Below are 22,322 nucleotides of genomic sequence, written 5' to 3' on the forward strand. Positions count from 1 at the left end.
AATTTATTTATATATCTAATCTTGGTGTTTGTTGTTGTTGTTGTTCCTTGGTCATAGTGGCCCTGTAGGAGTTAACTTTTTCTAAGAAAGGGAGGTCTTAATACTCTATTTTTTTTATCATGTATCCACATCATTCTTTGTCCATCAGTATTATGAAGAAGTTTTTTCATTTGATGTGCTGCAAACTTTTCTTGTCTACCAAATGTTGTTTACCTTTTTAAGTTTATTTTGTTTTGATTATTTCTTTTCTGATTAAGTGCTGGGGCAGATGTGCCAAGAGCATCTTTGACTCAGAGCCTCCTAAGGAGGTCTGTGACATAACTAATTGGGTCACAACCTCCAGGGTGTAAGGCAGACCTTCAAGTATGGCCAGAAAAGGATATCTTCCTAAAAGCGGGGTGAGGGTGTGTAGTTAGGTCAGGACATTCCTGGGAAAGCTTAAAAGCAGTGCTCCTGGAAGAGGGCATAAATTACTCCTAAGAAAATTTCCATCAATCTAATATTCCCAAGTTGTACAAATAATGAAAGACCCCGACCCCCATGCATCTGACACATAGGGATCAAGGCCAAAAGAGTAGGAGACTGCACCATAGCGACTGTATCACTCAGCTCAGCTTTGCCAAGAACATGTATTGACTTTATGACTTATGCTGTTTCCATTAGATATAGCTGTGCCATTCTATTTTCTTAATTTATAAGACTATTTTTTAGTTTATTCTTATGGCTTCATAGGCCTCCATTTTGAATGTAATTCTTAAAACTACCTCAAGTCTATTTTTCTTTAGTACTGTAAAGAAAAATAACCTAGGAGGCCAATGACCTCCTAGGTTAATAGAGCAGTAAAGAAAAACATCTAAAGTTTTTAAAATCCATATAACCAATAATTTCTCAATGTCATAGTATGTATAGTTGGCTCATTCTCTGTTTACCTGAGGGAATGCATTTAACGATATCTTGGATTTTTATATGACATGTGTTATATTTTTTTTTACAAACATGAGAAAATGCCTGGCAAACAACTTAAGAGCAGAAAGGTTTATTTGATTGTGGTTTCAAAAGTTTCGGTCCATTTTGTTGGTCATAGCATGGTGGTTGTCATGGTAACCATGAAACTCTTCATCTAGCATAGCAAACAATCTCTTAACTGTTAATGGGCTCAGCCTGGCTTTAGATGTGTGGAGGTCAGAGGCCAGCTTCCAGAAGTCCTTACTGTCCTTTCTCTATGTGGGCTTAATAGACACAGAGCTGTATCATTTTCACTTCAGAATGGAAATCTTAAGCATTAGAATAATGAACTACCACTGTCACTGGAAGGATAATATGTCAGATGTATGATTGGCATGATTAATTTTATTTATGTACTTATTTATGCATTTTAGGTGTATCAAACCTGAAGAGAAGTCACTTGGAGTTGGATTCCATGCATTTTGCACAAGAATATTAGGTATGAGAACTTTTTCCAACATATCCGACCAATATTAAGTGCTTAAATAATTTTTCTTGTATAAGAAGACGAAACTATCTTGTCAACCCAAAACACAACTCACACCTTAAAGTGAATAAGAGGATTTTTTGTTTGTTTCTTTGATTTTTAATTTTTTGTTTTGTTTTTCATTTGTTTGTTTGTCTTTTCATTGCAGCTGGCATACCAGCACCTATTTACATTGGTGCTTTGCTAGACAGAACATGTTTACACTGGGGAACTCTGAAATGTGGCGAGCCAGGGGCATGCAGGATATACGATATAAATAGTTTCAGGTAAAGATAACTTTTACGACCTACTTTTGTAGTGCATACAATGTCCCCTTTCATACATACCATTTTCTTGAGTGGTAAAATAGCACATAGCTTCATTTTCAGAATGCAAGGATGCACATAGATGGTAACATTATTTCTAAAGTGACTGATACATATAGGCCTCTGTGGGTTCCCTAAAAACTCAACATACTTCAGAAAGGGAGCAGGTGTCTGAATAGAAAAGCCTCAAGTGGCAGGGAAGAGCCACATCTTGAGCTGAGCAAGTGTGACAAAACACTGGTGATAAACAAGACAGCAAGATAATGAGACTTGGAACAATTGTGCTACAGATGAGAAAAAAATCTCTCAGCACCTACCACCCTATACCTATGGACAGAAAGGAGGATTCCTTCCTTCTACAGGAATAGGGATGACAGAGCCCCAGCACATTCAGGCAGCATGGATTCTAGCATTCTAGGTCCTTGCCTTGTCTGAGTATGTATGACTATGGCTGGTTGAGATCCCATCCCCAGCCTGGAATATCCATAATAACAGAGTGAAAGGACTCACCCACTCTGTTGACATATCTCACTGTGTGTTAAAGCTCCAATTGTTTGACATCCCCAGAATGGTGGACTGTATCCTGGAATTGTGGGCAAAATAATCCCTCTTCCACGAATTGATTTGTCAAGTTTTTTTTTTAATAATAATGGAAGGAAAATAAATTACGATATTTAAATCTATTATCCATTTAGAAAAAATATATTTCTAGACTGTTACATGCGATGTGTCCTGTGTGTACACTTATATACTATATTTATAGTTTCCTGTGTAGAAAGTCATGACAATTTCCTCTATTCTTTTTTTTAATCTTTTTTTAATTTAATTTTATTTTTTCTTATCAGTTACATTTTATTAACTCTGTATCCCAGCTGTGTCCTGCTCTCTCATTTCCTCCCAATCCCACCCTCCCTCCCTCATCTCCACCGTGCCCCTTTCCAAGTCCACTGATAAGGGGGACCTCCTCCCCATTCATCCGATCCTGTTTTATCAGGTGTCTTCAGGACTGGATGCAAAGCCCTCTTCTGTGGCCTAACAGGACTGCTCCTCCCTTGGGGGGGTGGGGAGGTCAAAGAGCCAGTCATGGAATTCCCGTTAGAAATAGTCCTTGTTCCCCTCACTATGGGAAACCAATTGGTTCCTGAGCTAACACAGGCTACATCTGAGCAGAGGTTCTAGGTTATATCCATACATGGTCCTTGGTTGAATGACAGTCTCTGAGAAGGCCCTGTGCCCAGATATATTTGGTCCTTGTGGAGCTCCAATCCTTTCACCATCTTACTAACTCCCCTTCTTTCATATGATTCCCTGTACTCTGCCGAAGGTTTGGTCATGAGTCTTTTTATCTTCTTTGAAAACACTGCTAGTTAGAGTCTTTCAGATGCACTCAGTAGACTCCTGTCATACGTTCAATGCACATCCCATCTGTCTTTCTAAACGAGGATTGATCATCTTACCCCATGTCCACTCTCTTGAGAATCTTTTTTAGGTGTATAGATTTCATTATCTTTGTCATATCGTATAGGTCTATATAAGTAAGTAAATACCGTGTTTGTCTTTATCCTTCTGAGATATTTCACTCAGAATGATATTTTCTAGATCCCATCATTTGCCTGCAAATTTCATGATTTCCTCCTTTTTTGATTGCTGAGTAGTATTCCATTGTGTAAAAATACCACAATTTCTGTACACATTCCTTTGTTGATGGACATCTGTGTTGTTTCCAGGTTCTGGCTATTACAAATAAAGCTGCTATAAACATGGGTGAGCAAGTATCCCTTTTGTGTACTTGATCAAATTTTGAGTATGTACCTAGTAATGGTATAGCTGGGTCTTGAGGAAGCACTATTCCTAATTGTCTTACAAAGCACCAGATAGATTTCCAGAGTGGTTGTACCAGTTTACATTCCCACCAGCAGTGGAGGAGGGTTGCCCTTTCTCCACAACCTCTCCAGCATGTGTTGTCCCTTGAGTTTTTCATCTTGGCCATTCTGATGGGTGTAAGGTGAAATCTCAGGGTTGTTTTGATTTTCATTTCCCTGATGGCTAATGAGGTTGAGCATTTCTTTAAGTGTTTCTCTGCCATTCGATATTCCTCTACAGAGAATTCTCTGTTTAGCTCTGCTACCCATTTTTAATTAGATTACTTGGTTTGCTGCTTTTCAGCTTCTTTAGTTCTTTATATATACGGGATATGAGTCCTCTGTCAGATAAAGGGATAGTGAAGATCCTTTCCCAATCTGTATGCAGTCGTTTTGTTTTGATGACGGTGTCCTTTGCTTTCCAGAAGCTTTTCAGTTTCATGAGGTCCCATTTATTGATTGTTACTCTTAGAACCTGTGCTGTTGGTGTTCTGTTCAGGAAGTTGTCTTCTGTGCCAATGAGTTCTAGGCTGTTCCCCACTTTTTCTTCTAACAGTTTTAGACTAACTGGGTTTTGTTGAGGTCTTTGACCCACTTGGACTTTAATTTTGTGCAGGGTGATAAATATGGGTCTATTTTCATTTTTCTTCATGTAGACATCCAGTTGGACCAGCACCATTTGTTGAAGATGCTGTCTATTTTCCATTGAATTGTTTTGGCTTTTTTGTCCAAAATCGAGTATTCATAGGTGTGTGGGTTTATTTCTGGGTCTTCTATGCGGTTCCATTGATCCTCCTTTCTGTTTTTATGCCAACACCATGCAGTTTTTATTACTATTGCTCTGTAGTACAACTTGAGATTGGGGGTGGAGATACCACCAGATGATCTGTTGTTGTACAGGATTGTTTTGGAGATTCTGAGTTTTTTGTTTCTCCATATGAAGCTGAGAATCTTTTTTTCAAGGTCTGTAAAGAATTGAATTCGTATTTTGATAGGGATTGCATTGAATCTGTAGATTGCTTTTGGCAGGATGGCCATTTTCACAATGTTAATCCTACCAATCCATGAGCACAGGAGATCTTTCCATCTTCTGAGATCTTTTTCAATTTCTTTCTTCAGAAACTTGAAGTTTTTCTCAAACAGGTCTTTCACTTGCTTGGTTAGTGTCACCCCAAGGTACTTTATGTTATTAGTGGCCATTGTGAAGGGTGTTGTTTCCCTAATTTCTTTCTCGGCCCTTTTGTCTTTGGTATACAGGAGGGCTTCTGATTTTTTTGAGTTGATTTTGTATCCTGCCACTTTGCTGAAGGTGTTTATCAGCTGAAGGAGTTCTCTGGTTGAATTTTGGAGGTCGCTCATGTATACTATCATATCATCTGCACATAGTGACACTTTGACCTCTTCCTTTCTGATTTGTATCCCCTTGATCTCCTTTAGTTGTCTTATTGCTCTGGCTAGGACTCCAAGTACTATGTTGAAGAGGTATGGAGAGAGTGGGCAGCCTTGTCTTGTTCCTGATTTCAGTGGGATTGATTTAAGTTTCTCTCCATTGAGTTTGATGTTGGCTATAGGCTTGCTGTATATTGCCTTTACTATCGTTAGGTATGTGCCTTGTATCCCTGATCTCTCCAAGACTTTAAACCTGAATGGGTGTTGGACTTTGTCAAATGCTTTTTCGGCATCTAAGGAGATGATCATGTGGTTTTTCTCCTTCATTTTGTTTATGTGCTGGATTACATTGATGGATTTTCATATGTTGAACCACCCTTGCATGCCTGGGATGAAGCCTACTTGGTCATGGTGGATGATATCTTTGATGTGGTCTTGGATTTGGTTTGCAAGTATTTTATTGAGTATTTTTGCATCAATGTTCATAAGAGAGATAGGTCTGAAGTTTTCTTTTTTTGTTGGGTCTTTGTGTGGTTTAGGTATCAGGGTGACTGTCACTTCATAGAATGAGTTTGGTAATATTCCTTCTGTTTCTACTTTGTGGAATAGTTTGAGGAGAATTGGTGTGAGCACTTCTTTGAAGGTCTGGTAGAATTCTGCACTGAAACCATCTGGCCCAGGGCTTTTTTTTGGAGGGGAGACTGTGAATGACTGCTTCAATTTCTTTGGGGGATATAGGGCTATTCAGTCTTTCTACCTGATCTTCACTTAATTTTGGAAGATGGAATCTATCAAGAAAATTGTCCATTTCATTTAGGTTTTCAAATTTTGTGGCATATAGGCTTTTGTAGTATGACCTAATGATTGTTTGATTTTCCTCAGCGTCTGTAGTTATGTTCCCATTTTCATTTCTTATTTTTTTGATTTCGATAGATTCTCTCTGCTTTTTAGTTAGTTTGGCTAAGGGTTTGTCTATCTTGTTGATTTTCTCAAAGAACCAGCTTTTTGTTTCATTGATTCTTTGAATAGTTTTATTTGTTTCTAACTGTTTGATTGCAGCCCTTATTTTGATTATTTCCAGCCGTCTGCTCCTCTTGGGTGTATCTGCTTCTTTTTTTTTCTAGGGTTTTCAGTTGGGCCATTAAGTTGTTTGTATGTGATGTTACGAATTTCTTCTTGCAGGCACTTAGTGCTATAAATTTTCCTCTGAGCACCGCTTTCAATGTGTCCCATAAATTTGGGTATGCTGTGCCTTCATTTTCATTGAGTTCTAGGAAGTCTTTAATTTTTTTCTTTATTTCTTCCTTAACCCAGCTGTCGTTGACTAACAAGTTGTTCAGTTTCCATGTGCGTGTCGGCTTTTTGTTATTTCTGTTGTTGTTTAGGTCCAGCTTTAGTCCATGGTGGTCAGATAGAATTCAAGAGATTATTTCAATCTTTTTGTATCTGTTGAGGCTTGCTTTATGACCCACTATATGGTCTATTTAGGAGAAGGTTCCATGAGGTGCTGAAAAGAAGTTATACTCTTTTGAGTTTGGATGAAAAGATCTGTAGACGTCTATTAGGTCCATTTGATTTAGGGACTCTGTAAGTGTTTTTATTTCTCTATTTGTTTTCTGTCTAGTTGATCTGTCCCTTGGTGAGAGTGAAGTGTTGAAGTCTCCCACTATTAAGGTATTAGGATCAATGTGTGATTTAAGCTTTAATATTGTTTCATTTACGAATGTAGGTGCTCTTATATTTGGGGCATAGATATTCAAAATTGTGATGTCCTCTTGGTGGATTTTTCCTTTGATGAGAATATAGTGGCCCTCCTTTGTAGCCCGCGTGATCGTCTCGCCAGCAAGAATGCACACGGACACCAGGATTCTTCTGCAGCAAGCGTTTACTCAGCAGTAATGAGAGGAAGACCCCGAGCCCAGGAATCGCAGTGCTTATATACACCCTAAGGGGGCGTGTGGTCTATGATTGGCTGCTTACTCATTACCTCACAAGACGCCCTGGGCGGGGCCAAGACTTGGTGTGCTTTTGCCCTTGCGCATGCGTAATATTACTTGTCTTCCAGGGTCAGAGCCGGATGTTGGCGCCATCTCGTAATGGCGTTTTGCCCGGGCACGCCCAAGCGGCTCTCCACATCTCCCCCTTTTTGTTTTATTAGAAGCTGACCAACAAACAAGAACACAACGGGCGGAAGTAGAGGTTTGATCCCTAGTGTGAAAAATGGGGCATTGTACTAGAGCCAGCTACAGGCCCTTCACCTGTATGCGACTCTAGACCCGTCCCGTACCTTTTTCCAGGGGAAGGATCTTGGGTACAACCTTCATGCAATCAAACATGCTTCCCAAAGAACTGCCTATTATGAGCCTTTCTCTGTGCAGTGCTTAACCTCGCATCCCGAGTGTGAAGAAAATTAGACCATACCACTGTGACACCCTTCCCTGTGCAATGGAGCTCGACTCCTAGGGATGCATGGGCTGTCAGCGAAAGGCACTCAATTTTTTTTCAGCATTGAAAGCCACATTGCGGGGGAGGAACCCTGTTCCATGGCTGCAAACGCTTGAGCAATTACCACCTTGTCACGTTTTTGTTGGGCTTTGAGCTTACAGACCAACCAAAGTGAGAACACTAAACCGCAAACTAAGGCAGTGCCAAACAAGCCTACCCCCACCCACTCTTTAAAGAATGAAAAGGCTGAAGAAATACACGAGGAGAGTCCCTTCGTCAGTGACAGGTCCACTCGTGTTGAATTAATCGTCACAATTGCTGCTCTTAATGCCTCCAGCGTCTCATCAAATCCTTCTGACCAATTTCCTACAAAGTATAAAGACAATTCTCTGGACAGATTAGTGGCTTGTGTAAAGTTTTCATATTGTATACTAGTAATGCAAAGCGCTCCCATTTTTCTTTCACACCCTATTTGAGCTAACTGAAAAAGGATGTCTAATCTCTCTTCCACCAGGTCCAAACGTTGATTTAGAATCATCAGGCCACCTTTTAATTGAGCGGTGGTGGATGAATGAACGCTCATGGCCTCTGTTACTGCCCAAGATAACTGATTTAACACCGGGCCTGTCTGGACGCTGTTTGACATGGCAATCCCAGCAACCATGGCTGCCACCGCACTAAGGGAAATTGCTGTGATAACGGCTGCGGTTATTACAAAATCTCTTTTTTGTCTGAACAGAGACAAGGTGGATGGTGTTTCCACCAGAACGGGAATCCATTGAGGGACTCTGGCAACCATAGCATGTGAGAATCGTTTCGCATCCCAGCACTGCGACATCCAACATGTATCGCTACTACAATTTGCGAAAGGAGCATTAAGATTATAAACAGAAAGGGGGGATACACACAAACGGGACTAGGTGGATAATTCATTGTATTAACCAATATTTTTCTCTCACCAGGCTTTCCCAATTGTGTGGCAGTCATAGTACCCGTGACTGTTGACTTTCCCACTGCACCGCCTTGGAGAAATCCTATAGAGGAAATATCCGTGCAACTGCCATTTATCCCACAAAGCACCCATTTGTGAAATGGGTCCATTCCTTCATTTTGCACAAACAATCCTTTTTTCATACATGAAGCTTCTTTTGGATCCACTATCATGTTAGGGGAGAAAGTGAAGGTTTTGGCTTTGTCAGCCCAGCAAGTGACCCAAGATTGACAATCAGACCATGGCAGGAGGACCCCCTCGTCTCCAGGACGACAAGAGGGGGCCATTCTAGGCTGAGGGGGATGGTTCTCATCACCCAATCTCCACCCGGTTTCCTCTTGAGAATACACCCTGTAGTCGGGCGCCAGGAAAGTACAATTTATCCAGGTAACTTGTTCCCAGGTGGTATAAAAGATGTCATGGATGCCCTCATCACTCCCTCTCTGCTTTTGAGTTATATTTGCATAATTTTTTCGCGAATGCTGAAATGAAGCCAAGGGTCTGTTAATCAAATGAATATAATCTCCCTCGTCCTCCGCGGTCACATTTTCTGTGATCGAAAACACAAAGCAGAGGGACCCTGACTCAAGGAAGGCACGGCTCTCTCCCAAGGGTGCTATAGATCCATCATGAGGTAGATAAGGTAAGCCTAAAGTTTTATTGGAGGTGAAAAACTTGGGGAAAACATGCGAACTATGTCTGACTGGGATAGGTTTTGGATAAGCAGATAAAATGGCCCAACGTTGGTCCCCTATAATACTAGGAACCCAAATCAGGAGGATCCAAACAAGCACCAGGAACCTCTGCAGGCACGTCCTTTGGGGAGTCATCTTCAGGTATCACAAGCTTCCGTGTCAAGCGTTCTGGTAACCAAAAGGGATTATCTTCTTCCTGTGGGAAAACACAGACAGCTCCCCTGGATCCCATTAAAATAGGATCCGGGCCTTTCCATTGACCAGTCAGGACATCTTTCCACTTGACCATCTCTTTTGGTCTGTCAGGCTCTGAGCAATGGCGATCTGCTGCTGACCGGCTTTGATTGTCCAAATTTAAGGTGAAGAGTGCTATGGAAATAGTCACTCGTGGTACTGAGGGCAGAGCCTCCTCGAATCCCCCTTTTTGTTTTATTAAGTAGGATTTGAGTGTGTGGTGAGCCCACTCTACTATTCCTTGTCCCTAAGGGTTATAGGGGAGGCCCGTCAGGTGGGTTACTCCCATCTGGCGACAGAATTGTCCAAATTTTTGAGAGGTATATGCTGGTCCATTATCAGTTTTAAGAATTTTAGGCTTTCCCCAGGCACTCCAAGCCTTGAGGCAATGCTGAATAACATGGGTAGCCTTTTCTCCAGCTAGTGGAGAGGCAAATATGACTCCAGAACAGGTATCAATAGAGACATGTAAGTATTGTAATTTGCCAAATGATGGGATGTGAGTAACATCCATTTGCCAAATTTGTAATGGACGGATTCCCCTAGGATTAATTCCAACATGAGGCATAGGTAAGAATTGACAACAATTTTGACATTGGGTTACTATATTTCTAGCTTCTTTTCTAGTTATGCCAAATTGACGACACAGTGTCTCAGCTGTAACATGAAACCTTTTATGAAAATCCTGAGCCAAATCTAATTTTGAAGAAAGGGCAATATTTATTAATTTTGTGGCTCGATCTGCCAGGTCATTTCCACGGGACATCAGTCCCGGTAGGCCTGAATGTGCCCTTATATGAGTAATAAAAACAGGAGACCTTCTATTAATCAAGGTAAATTGAATCTTTTGAAAAATCTTGGCAAGCTTGCTGGAATCCTTAATTAAGCCAGCAGCCTCCAATACTTTGGTTGCATTGACTACATAACAGGAATCTGAAGCAATATTTAAGGGGCCCGGAAAGATCTCAAGGACCTCAAGTACTACTAAACATTCTACAATTTGGGGTGAAGTTTCGTGATATTGTTTGGTTACAACCTTATCATTAACCACATAGGCTCTTACTCCCGCTTTAGACCCATCTGTATAAACAACCATTCCTTCCGGGAGTGGTTCCCGGGATGTAACACATGGAAACACAATCTCCTGAGTCAAAGCAAATTGCAAAATAGGATGCTTAGGATAATGATTATCTACTGGGCCACTAAAGGAAGTGACTAAAACAGCCCAAAGATCGGAGGTAGCAGTTAATACCTGGACTTGATGGGCAGTATAAGGCACTATTAAAGTTTTAGGTTCTTTTCCAAAATGAGTGATGGCCGCCTTCAGCCCACGTAGGGCAAGTTGAGCGACCACATCTGGATACCAATCAATAATTTTCACAGGAGAAGCATTAGGATGAACCCATAACAAGGGTCCATCTTGCCATAACACGACAGTTGGTGGATGCTTGGTTTTGCAAATACATAAGTCAAAGGGCTTGATTTCATCTATGCGCTTTAACTGAGCATCTTGTAGAGCGTTCTCTACCATCTGTAGGGCGCAGCTTGCAGCCGGTGTTAATTTTCTAGGTGAAGAAATATGAGTATCTCCCTCCAAAATATCAAACAAGGGCTTTAGCTCAGCGGAGGGAACTTTTAGAAATGGCCTTAATCAATTTATATCGCCCAATAATTTTTGAAAATCATTTAAAGTATGCAAATGATCTCTTCGAATTTCTAATTTTTGAGGGACTATCTTTTCAGGACAAATGACCGTCCCCAAGAAGGAACCAATTTCTGAAATTTGGACCTTTTCAGTGGCAATGTGCAGGCCCCACTGCCCTAGGGTTTTTAACAATAAAGGATATGATGCTTGTAAAACAGCTAGTTCCTTATGGCACATGAGAATGTCATCCATATAATGGATCAATAACAAAGAAGGAAATTGTTTTCTAACTGGGTCAAGAGCCATCTGTACGTACAATTGACACATGGTGGGGCTGTTGGCCATGCCCTGGGGTAAAACTTTCCACTGATACCTCTTATCTGGTTCCAAATGATTAACACTAGGCAAGGTAAATGCAAATCTTTGTCTGTCTTGTGGGCATAAGGGAATGGAGAAAAAACAATCCTTAATATCTATAATTATAATCCTCCATTGCTTAGGTAAAGCAGAGAGCAAAGGTAGGCCTTGCTGCACGGATCCAAGTAATCGCATCTGTGCATTAATGGCCCTCAGATCATGGAGAAGTCTCCATTTTCCTGACTTCTTTTTTATAACAAAAACAGGTGTATTCCAAGGAGAGGTGGAAGGTTCCAGATGACCAAGCTGTATCTGTTCTTCAACTAACTTTGTAGCAGCTTCTAATTTCTCAGAGGATAAAGGCCACTGAGGAACCCATACTGCTTCCCCTGCAAGCCATGGTATGGGTATGGAGCCCTCAGTGGCAGCTAGGAAAAACTCAAACCTTGTCTCTCCTTATTGCCTTCTTGGGGAACAGGGCTCAGCCTTCCCTGCTCCCTCTTCCCTAACCCTTTTCCTTCTTTATATCCCATCTTTTTCATCATGTCTCTGGATTGGTGAGAATACTCATTAGTTAAAGTAAGGCCTAGGTCTTGTAAAACATCTCTTCCCCAGAGATTAACAGGAAGAGGAAGTACATAAGGCACAAAAATTCCTGTTCGACCCTCTGGATCCCGCCAAATCAAGGAGCGGGAACTAACTGTGGGGCTGGCTTCATGTCCCAGCCCTTGTAAAGGATGAGATGACTGTAACAGGCCACGCCTTAGGCCACCAGTTGGAGGAAACAATACTTTCATCTGCTCCTGTATCTAAGATTCTAGTAAAATTTTTTCCGTCTATTGTTAATTGTACGGTGGGCCTAGTTTTGAGATCAACTACTAAGTGGGCAAAATCAGTTCCAGAAGAGCCAAGCCCATTGGAGCCCCTAGACACCTCAGCAGATGGAAAATTGTCATGTAAACTTGGAAGTAAAATCAACTGAGCAATCCTATCCCCAGGCGAGATAGAAAATATACCCTGTGGACAGGAGCAGAGAACTTGAAGCTCCCCAGTAAAGTCTTGGTCTAATATACCAGGGTGGACCATAAGTCCCTTCAATGTAAGTGAAGAGCGGCCCAAAATAAGGCCAACAGTTCCTTTAGGCAAAGGGCCAGAAAATTGTACCGGAACTGGTTGAACTCCCATATGGGAGACTAATAAGAATTGGGAGGTGGCACAGAGGTCCACTCCTGCGGAGCCTCTTGTGACTCGGCTGCCGCATAAGTCCCCCTGGGGTTGATCTGTGTCCCATATCTTTTTGGACCCTGAGACCTGGGGCCCAGAGGCTCGTTTTTTGGAATAGTTTCATTTTTCTCCTCAGCTGGGGCATCATGGTAAATAATTTTTCCTTGAATATCCTTAACCGACCTACACTCATTGGACCAATGGCGTCCTTTTTTATACTTTAGACAGAGACCAGGGATCTTTTTCTGCTGTTCAGTCTGACATTCTCATTTGAGATGTCCAGGTTTTCCACAGTTGAAACAAACCCTAGAATTCTTTGATTGACCTTGGCTTCTACTTTGTAAAATAGCTGCCGCTAAACCAGCATTTGTAAGAGGTCCTCCCAGTCCTCGGCAGATTTTTATCCAGTCTGTTAATCCCTTATTTCTCCTTGGGAGGATAGCTGCTTTACATTCGGGGGAAGCATTTTCATAGATTAATTGTTCTATCATTGGCTTAACTCGTTCCGGATCACCAAAGATCCTGCCTGCTGATTCCGTCATTCGGGCCACGAAATCAGCAAAAGGCTCCTGAGGACCTTGAATTATTTTTGTTAAATGACCTGTGGGTTCCCCCTTTTTTGAAAGTGCTTTCCAAGCTCTAATAGCAGAGGTTGAAACCTGCCCATAAGCTCCCCATTCATAGTCGGTCTGATTGTTGGCATATTGACCTTGTCCTGTTAAGAGAGCAAAGGTCCATTCTCTCTGGGGACCCACTTCCAAGGCATTAGTCCGAGCTTGAGCTCAACAGGCGTCATACCATAGTGCCTGCCATTCCATATACTGGCCCATGTTAGGTAAGGCAGCTCTAATAGTGGTCTCCCAATCATTAGGAGTCATAGCCACAGTGGCAAGTCTCTCTAGCTGCATAATGGTAAAATTAGCATCTATACCATATTTACTGACAGATTCTGCGAGCTCTTTGATCTGAGGGTAATCTACGGCTACATGAGTGCATCCTCCTTCAACATTTTCCCATACAGAGTACTAGAGAGAAATTTGCCTTCGAGCCTGAGAGGACATAAATGTCTTAGAGGCTCCACCCGGGGAATAAGGTGGGGGAGCAGAGGGAATGGCAGAAGCAGCGGGCCGAGAATAGACAGCACCCCGACTTCCTACTTTTATTTGCTTTCGATTTTGCCAGGGTGGCCGCTTGTCTGGGTGGTACCTCTCTCTCTCTCATAGCGAGCTGCTTCCTCTTCTAGATCCTCCTCCTCAGAAGGGGAAAGTCCCTCTGAATCAGAACTGGAAAGTCCCAAAGCCTCTAGTTCCTTTAGTGGATACAAAGGCTTCTTTTTACTAGTTTTAATTGAAAATTCCTCTTTATCTTTCTCTCCCAGGGTGTCCTTTCCCTTATCTTTCTCCTCCTTGGAGGGGTTTAACTGCTTGTCCTTACGTCTTTTCTTTCGGGCTCCAAGACGTTCACTTCGCTCTGTTTCTGACATGCTATTCTGTAGTTCCCCTAAAATGGCTTCTCCCTCTAATATAGTGTGGTGGGAATTTGAATCTTGCAAGCAAGACCGGACCAATTTCCATAAAGGAATGATACCGGCTCTTAATTTATCCTGCCCCTTTTCTCGATCTAAATCAACTTTTAATTTGTCCCAGGCTGCAAGCGTTAAGTTTCCTGAGACAGCGAACCAAGGAGCAACTCGATCAATCTCCTCGACAAAACTTTCCAGGTATCTCTTTCTAATTGTGAGATTATGTTCTTTTAGTAAAAGTTGTAACGCCTTCACTGTGGAGTGAGAGGCCCCCATGATGCTCCTTTATCTACAAAAGAACTTACACAAGGGTGAAGACGGCGGCTTACCTATGTCCGACTTATGTCTCCAACGGCCAAGGACTATTTTAGCAGCCAAATTGATGATAGCAATATCCGCCCACGCAAAACAAAAGAAAAGCCAAGAGAACCACTCCTATAGCCACGAGGGGCTCAAGGAACATGTCTCTCAGAGCTTACCTGAAACTGCAGTTCTGAATCCTCCCCACAGTGGGGGTTCTCCTCAGCGCCGACGATGGTCGGTAACCCGGCGTCCCGGGTTTTGGCACCAGTTGTAGCCCGCGTGGTTGTCTCACCAGCAAGAACGCACACGGACACCAGGATTCTTCTGCAGCAAGCGTTTACTCAGCAGTAATGAGAGGAAGACCCCGAGCCCAGGAATCGCAGTGCTTATATACACCCTAAGGGGGTGTGTGGTCTATGATTGGCTGCTTACTCATTACCTCACAAGACGCCCTGGGCGGGGCCAAGACTTGGTGTGCTTTTGCCCTTGCGCATGCGTAATATTACTTGTCTTCCAGGGTCAGAGCTGGATGTTGGCGCCATCTCGTAATGGCGTTTTGCCCGGGCACGCCCAAGCGGCTCTCCACACTCCTTACCTTTTTTGATTAACTTGGGTTGAAAGTCTATTTTATTAGAAATTAGGATGGCTACTCCAGCTTGTTTTCTGGAACCATTTGCTTGAAAAACATTTTTCCAGCCCTTTACTCTGAGGTAGTGTTTACCTTTGTTGCATGGGTGTGTTTCTTGGATGTAACAGAATGATGGATCCTGTTCCCGCAACCATTCTGTTAGTCTGTGTCTTTTTATTGGGGAGTTGAGTCCATTGATGTTGATAGATACTAGTGACCAAGAATTGTTGCTTACTTTTGATGTGGGGTTTGTGGTGTTACTGAGTTTCATTGCTTGTATTTTTTTGATTTTTTTGTTGTGTGGTTATCTATTTCCTCTGTTTCCTTAGATGTAGTTGTTTTCTTTGGTTTGGAGTTTCCCTTCTAGTAACTTCTGTAGAGCTGGGTTACTATGTAGATATTGTTTAAATTTGTTTTTTTTTTTCATGGAATATTTTGAATTCTCCGTCTATGTTGATTGAAAGTTTTGCTGGGTATAGTAGTCTGGTTTGGAATCTGTGGTCCCTTAAGGACTGTATGATTTCTGTCCAGGCCCTTCTGGCTTTCATAGTTTCTGTTGAGAAATCTGGTATGATTCAGATAGGTCTACTCTCATATGTTACTTGGCCTTTTTCCCTTGCTGCTTTTAGAATTTTTTCTTTGTTCTGTAGGTTCAGTGTTTTGACTATGATGTGACGTGAAGAATTTCTTTTCTGGTCTAGTCTACTTGGTGTTCTGTAGGCCTCTTGTATGTTTATGGCCATCTCCTTCTTTAAGTTGGGAAAGTTTTCTTCTATAATTTTCTTGAAAATATTTTCTGGACCTTTGAGCCTGATGTCTTCTTTTTCTCCTACTCCTATTATTCTTAGATTTTGTCTTTTCATGGTGTCCTTGGTTTCTTGGATGAGTTGTGTTTGGAACTTTTCTGATTTTATTTTTTCTTTGAGAGACGTGTCAATTTCTGCAAGTGTATCTTCAGCTCCTGAGATTCTTTCTTCCATCTCTTGTATTCTGTTGGTGATGCTTACCTTTGTAGTTCCTGATCTTTTCTCTATGTTCTCCAGCTCCTGGTTTTTCTCTATTTGTGTTTTCTTTATTGATTCTAATTCTGTTTTCATGTCTTGCACCATTTCGTTCACCTGTTTGAATGTGGACTCCTGCTTTTCAATGACAGCTTCTATTTTTTTGTCCATTTCCTCTCTATGTATCACTAATTGTGCTTCTACTTCTTTGGCTATAATTGCCTGTATTTCTATGAGAGCTTTGTTTATTTCTTCTTTATTTGCCTTTATTTGTGTGGACATTTCTTTGAGAGCTTTGTGCATTTCTTCTTTGTTTGCCTCAATTTTCATGGTCATATCTCTGAGAGCTCGATTTGTTTCCTCTTGGTTTGTCTCGATTTCTTTGGCCATTTCTCTGAGGGCTTTGTTCATTTCATCTTTATGGGCCTCTAATAGCTGGAGAAACATAGTTTTGAAGTCGTTTTCTTGTATATTTAGTGAATTGAAGTGTCTATTGTTTTGTGGGGTTGCTGGTGAGGTCATTATGTCCTGATTTTTGTTGGGAGTGTTCTTACGTCTGCCTCTAGCCATCTGGTTATTTATAACCCTCACTGTTTGTTCCTCGAGTTTGTAGTTCAGGCTGTTTTCTGGACTGTTCAGGAAGATAAGAGAGGTTCACTGGTTTGGGAGTATGCGTTGTGGTTTCAGTTTTGTCTAAATAAGGAATGTGATGCTGGCGCTATTCACATGCGCTTTTAGCGGGCACATTGTGCATGTGTGGGTTCTCTGACTATTGCAGTTGCCTGCAGCCCACTATTATGCAGTTCTGTCTGAGATCTAGGGCTTGTTTGCCTGGATTACACTGGTGGACCCACAAGGCAGAAGCTTCAATGTTGGGTCGCTATCCCAAGAATCCCTATGATGCCCACACTATGGGTGTGAGTGGCAGGGATCTCGTCTGGTTCTTTTTGTGGAGAGGCCCTGGGTCTGGGACAAACTCTTCCTAGAAGGCTCACTCACTCTCTTGCAGGACCAGTTGGAATGCACAGGGATTCCCCTTGCTCTCTACTCTCTGATTTGGTCCTTCTGCGGAAAATGCACGGGTAGGGTAACAGTCAGCTCTGTGACACTGTGGCCACAGGACTCGGTGTCTACCTTTCTTGTGTGCTGCCTCCCTGTCCTTTCCCTCTGCCAGGAGGGGTTATGTTGAGTGGTCCCAGGGTAACGCGGGAAAGAGTTAGGCTGAGTGTTCTCAATCCCAAATCCCAGGCCCAGATCTCTCTGCCAGAAGCAGCCTGGTGGAAGAACCTATGTTTGCTGATTGTGAGAGAGTACCAGGTAGGGTTGAGTGTCCTCAGATCCAGAGCTTGGGTTTCTCTGCTAGGGGCCGCTGGATGTGCTAGAGAGGGGGTGCTGTGTCCTGTGGTAGGCTGCCTCTCTGTCCTTCCCTTCTGACCTTCCCCTCCGCTAGGGCAAGCTTATGGCAGTGCTCTCAGGGGAGTGCCAGAAGGGATTTGGACTTCTCAGTCCGATCCTGAGCCAGGGTTTCTCTGCCAGGGGTCGGGGGGGTGCCGGTGATAAGACTTGCTGCTAGACCTTATTGTGCTGGACCCAGGAGAGTCTCAGGATGTGTTGAATGACCACAGTCCCAGATCCCAAGCTGAAGTTTGTTTCCTAGGAGCAGCCGGCAGCACTGGGGTCCTGGCACTGTGAAGCTGCTGTGTGCCTCTTTATTCTTCCGCTTCACTGTGGCAGGGTTTTGGTGGCATTTGGGGGAGTGCCCGAAAGGATTGGGTTTTCTCAGCCCCAATCTCGGGTTGGGGTACAGACAATGTGGTCTGTGGCAGATTCTGCTGGACGCCTCCTGCCTCTTCTGAAGAGGGAGCAGGGATTTTGAACTGGGCACGCAGCTGCTCTCCTCAAGAGGCAGGAGCTCAGTTGTTATGGTGGTGGGTACCTGTGGTCAGGGAGACCTTTCAGGGAAAGACTGGGTGAACTGTGATCAGTCTAGCAACTTTCCTTTCCTGTGGGGTTTTCTTGTGACTGGGACTCTCAGTCTCTGGCACCCTTGTGCCCACCGATCAGCCTGGAAAAGTGATCAGGACACACAGGCTTGCAGCTCCAGCGCGAAGATCCAAAGCCCAGATTACCCAGAACCCAGATTCTGGGTTCTGGCTGGGCAGCCCGAGAGTGGACCCGACCAATTTCCACACTGTAGGAGCCTCCCCTCACCTGGGAAACACGAACGCTGTAGTTTTAGGGCCCAGAGTTCAGTCTCCTGGTCGCTGCATGAAGAGTGTTGTCTCGCTTCTCAGACACAGTGTTCTCCCGGCGCTGCCATCTTCCTCAGGCAATTTCCTCTATTCTTTTTCATTAATTTGTTTGTTTTTGTTTTTCAAGACAGGGTTTCTCTGTCTACTGCCCTGGCTTTTCTGGATCTCACTTTGTAGACCAGGCTGGCTTTAAACTCAGAGATGTGTCTAACCCTGCCTTCCAAGTACTGATATGAAAGGTGTACAACAAGCCCTTGCTCCATTTTCTCTTATGTATCCCAGGATTTCCTGCCTAAGAAATGGTGCAACCAACTCTGGGCTGTGTCTTCTCATCTCAGTTAATGTGATCAAAATAAAGATTAACAGACATATTCACCAGCCAACATAATCTACACAGGCTTTCACTGAAACTCCTTTCCTGGGAGATCCTAGATTGTGTGAAGTTGACAAGACTGTGTATCACAACGTAGTTCCTATAAATATGTTGAGAATAGGAAAGAATACTTTTGCAGTTGTTTAGAAATGTGCATTTGTCAAAAATACTGATTTCCCAAACACATGAAATCCAGAAACCTTAAGGCATATTTTACCTAATTTACAAAGAAGAGACGCTTATGAAAGTGTATAGGTTATTTTAAGAAACTGTGAAAGGAAAGCTTATCTAATTATTTTCGGCAAGCTTGTACAGCCCTCATGCTTACCCTGAGCATGTTCCTCAAATAGACAGAATTAGTGGCTAAAGAGATCGCTCAGGGGTTAAGAACACACATTGCCCTTGCCAGGGAGATAAGTTCAATTCCTGTAATCCACATGGGACAGCTCACAACTTCCTCTGACTCCAACTCCCAGGACTCATGAACACACATTTGCACAGAGACAAAACACACATACATAACTAAAAGTAATAAAAATATTATAAGATAATTTGATTACTGTACATGCAAAACTGTGTATGAACATTAACAAGCTAAATTGTTTAACATATAAAATGACTAATAGGACTTATTTTAAACATACAAGGATTTCAATGTCACAAAAATCTATTGGTGTGACAGGATAGGAATACTGAGCAGACACAACTTGAAAGATGATTCTATGATGTTTTATACATGTATGATCAAAACACATGTATAAAACCTGTGTGAGCAAAACAACCAGAAAAGAGGAGGTCCCTAAATCTGATTTATGTTTTTTTTGGCTCAGTATTTCAGAGAACAGGTCATAATGGTAGAAAGACATGGTGTCAGAGGAAATGACAGAGGAGGTATGGTGGCGATATGGGAGGTAGAGGCACAGGAGGTATGGAGGATATGATTTAGGAGGCTGGTCATGTTGAACGTTGTTTCTGGATGCACTGAGTGCTTCTTACATTCATGGTGGAAATTCAGTGTCAGCTAAACTTGTCTGAAAATTCCATCACAGACACACCCAGAGATACATTTCTATAATGATCCTAAATCCAGTCATTTCCAAATGGAAATGAGACATAATCAACATGAAGAAAAGTTATCTAATATTTTATAGTGAAAATTTTTTGACACTTTAACAAACAAAATTAATAACTCAGCATAGAAGATTATATAAAATTCAGGGGCAGAATTATTACTAGATGCTTTTCTTGGAAGAGTAAAACAATCTGTAAGAATATAAAAAATTATCTTTCACTAAGCACATTAAGATTTGATACAGATCAGCTCTTTTCAATAGACGTGTCTACCTTGGGATGTCTGCAGCAATAAAAGCATCAAGCTTTCTCCCTGCATTCTTCATTCTAATACTTGTGAGGAAGCTTCAACTCCCTGAGGAAATCAACTCTTCAGAAACTAAACCTGCAGAGAAGGAAAGCGGTGCATGGAAGTGCACAGAAGTCCTGAGGTGGACAATGATGGAGAACTGAAAACCAAGCTGTAGTGAGTTTTCTTCTGCCCTTCACAAGCCCATGAAGAGAATATACATTTCACTTGTTCTGAATGATGAGAGGTACTATAGGGACTATTTTCTTTAGAGACCTCAAAAAGTATTTTTACTAATGATAAAAATAGAACGTTGGGCTAACACTTAAGAATTTCCCAGAGAAGACTTCTATGGTAACCCCCACACTGAACTGTAAACCTGCCTTCAATTTCAGATGGCATCTTCTCTTTTAATTCAATCAAGGAAAATTTGTGTTTTCTGTAGAAGTTTAAATAGCTTAAAAATTTTCTATTTCTGAAACACTAACTCCATTGAATTTCCGTTTTGATGTTGGAGGTCTTTCAAGCTGAAAATATGCACTGAAGTCATGCTACATTGAAATAGACATCCACATATAGGAGATGTTAGCGCTTTTATTTTATTCTAGACATGATGCTTCCAAGATTCGACTTCTCATTAATGTGTCTCCTTTTGTCTTCAATCCCTTCTTTCATTACTCACATCACACATTGGATTATTTTTTTAGAGCACTGACAAACCAAATCAGGTAATTAAAAAACCACACTGTTGCATGATTTTTCCCCTTGGCAATTCAAACCTTATCACAAAACTCTTTCTTAGAAGCAGGCACATGAGAAAGCCAATCCTTTAAAGGCCCTTTTTAGATATATGGTTTTATCTTAGGGTTACAATGTTTGCCTACTAAACATGTGGCTCTGGTTTAAGCCCCAAGATACAGTAAAATACTGACAAAATAAAGTTAAAATAAATCTAAGCTAGGATGTGGTATAAAATGTTCTCAAAGTCTACTTTTTTCAAATTCAGGAGGCCTTAAGCCCAGTGTTCATTTTATTCATGTGTCCTCAGAGCATACAGCTATTTACTTTCAAAATCAACTTATACTAAAACCTTAAAGAGGGGCCAGATAGATGGCTCAGTGGAAAGGTATGTTTGCACTAAGCCTGACAAGGTGGGTTTGATGCAAGTTGTTCTATGTCCTCTACTGCTATACTGTGGTATACATGCCCCAGTTCCTAGTAAGGGGAACAGGGTCTGTCTCTGACATGAACTCAGTGGCTGGCTCTTTGATCAGTGCAGCCAGTCCTGATGAGACCTGATAGACTAGGGTCAGACTGAAGGGGAGCAAGTTCTCCACAATCACTGGACTGGGGAAGGGGCATGGGAGGAGATGAGGGAGAGAGGAATGGTGGGATTGGGAGGGATCAAGGGTGGGGCTACAGCTTTGTTACAGAATAAATAAATGGTAATAAATAAAAAATTATGTTAAAAAAGAGAGAGGGGGGATGGAAGGGGCCTGGGTCCTAATATTTCTTCCAAGGGCCATTGGGAGATGGTCCAAACCCAAATCAATATTAATGAGAAAGGAGACTACCTAACTGAAAGGCATTTTTCAGTTATCTTCCAGGTTGTTATGATTTACTGAATTGGAGGGTTTGTATTATAAAAGGAAAGTTTCATGGGGCTAGAGAGATGGTTCAGCAATTAAAAGCATGTGCTATTCTTGTTCAGGATCTGCGTCTGGCTCCCTGCACCCACACCAAGTCTCACAGGCACATGTGACCCCAGCTTTGGATGATCTGATGCCTCTGACTTCCCAGGTACTTGTGCTCACAAGCATATGCTAGTACCTGGGGCTGACACCTTATGAAGGAGGTAGTCTTTTACTCTAAGAGCACAGGTCCTTCCTTGGTACATTGCAGTGGAGAAAGCAGTCCAAAATACAAGGGACTGGAGTGCTTGGGGATCTCCTCATGGTGTTCATGAGGTCTGGGGAGAAGGGTTATTATTCTCAGCTTTATGCTCATCTTTGTGTGGTCATAGTACAGCAGACAGATATGCAGGAAAGAAGGAGGGAAGGGGCGGGGAAACCTGGAGGTGAATCTGTTTTCCATTTAGCATTGTTATGTGTCTAAATTGAACAGAATGCAAAATAGCATGTCAATGTAACCAACAATGTAAGAAGTTAAAAAGTAAACTTCCAAAACACAGAATGTGATTTAAAAAAATTAAGAAAGGAGAGACAGTAATTGTGTCTTTTTTTG

The 22,322-nt window shown here is 42.1% G+C and overlaps 1 pseudogene; it reads left to right on the forward strand.

The window, feature by feature from the left end:
• Nucleotides 1-21,441, forward strand: part of LOC129676529 (solute carrier organic anion transporter family member 1A5-like) — a 40,453-nt pseudogene extending 19,012 nt beyond the window's left edge.
• Nucleotides 21,442-22,322: the final 881 nt, after the last annotated feature.

This window comes from Psammomys obesus, unplaced genomic scaffold (genome assembly GCF_907164565.1).
Source record: "Psammomys obesus unplaced genomic scaffold, mPsaObe1.curated_primary_1811, whole genome shotgun sequence".
Taxonomy (NCBI): Eukaryota; Metazoa; Chordata; class Mammalia; order Rodentia; family Muridae; genus Psammomys; species Psammomys obesus.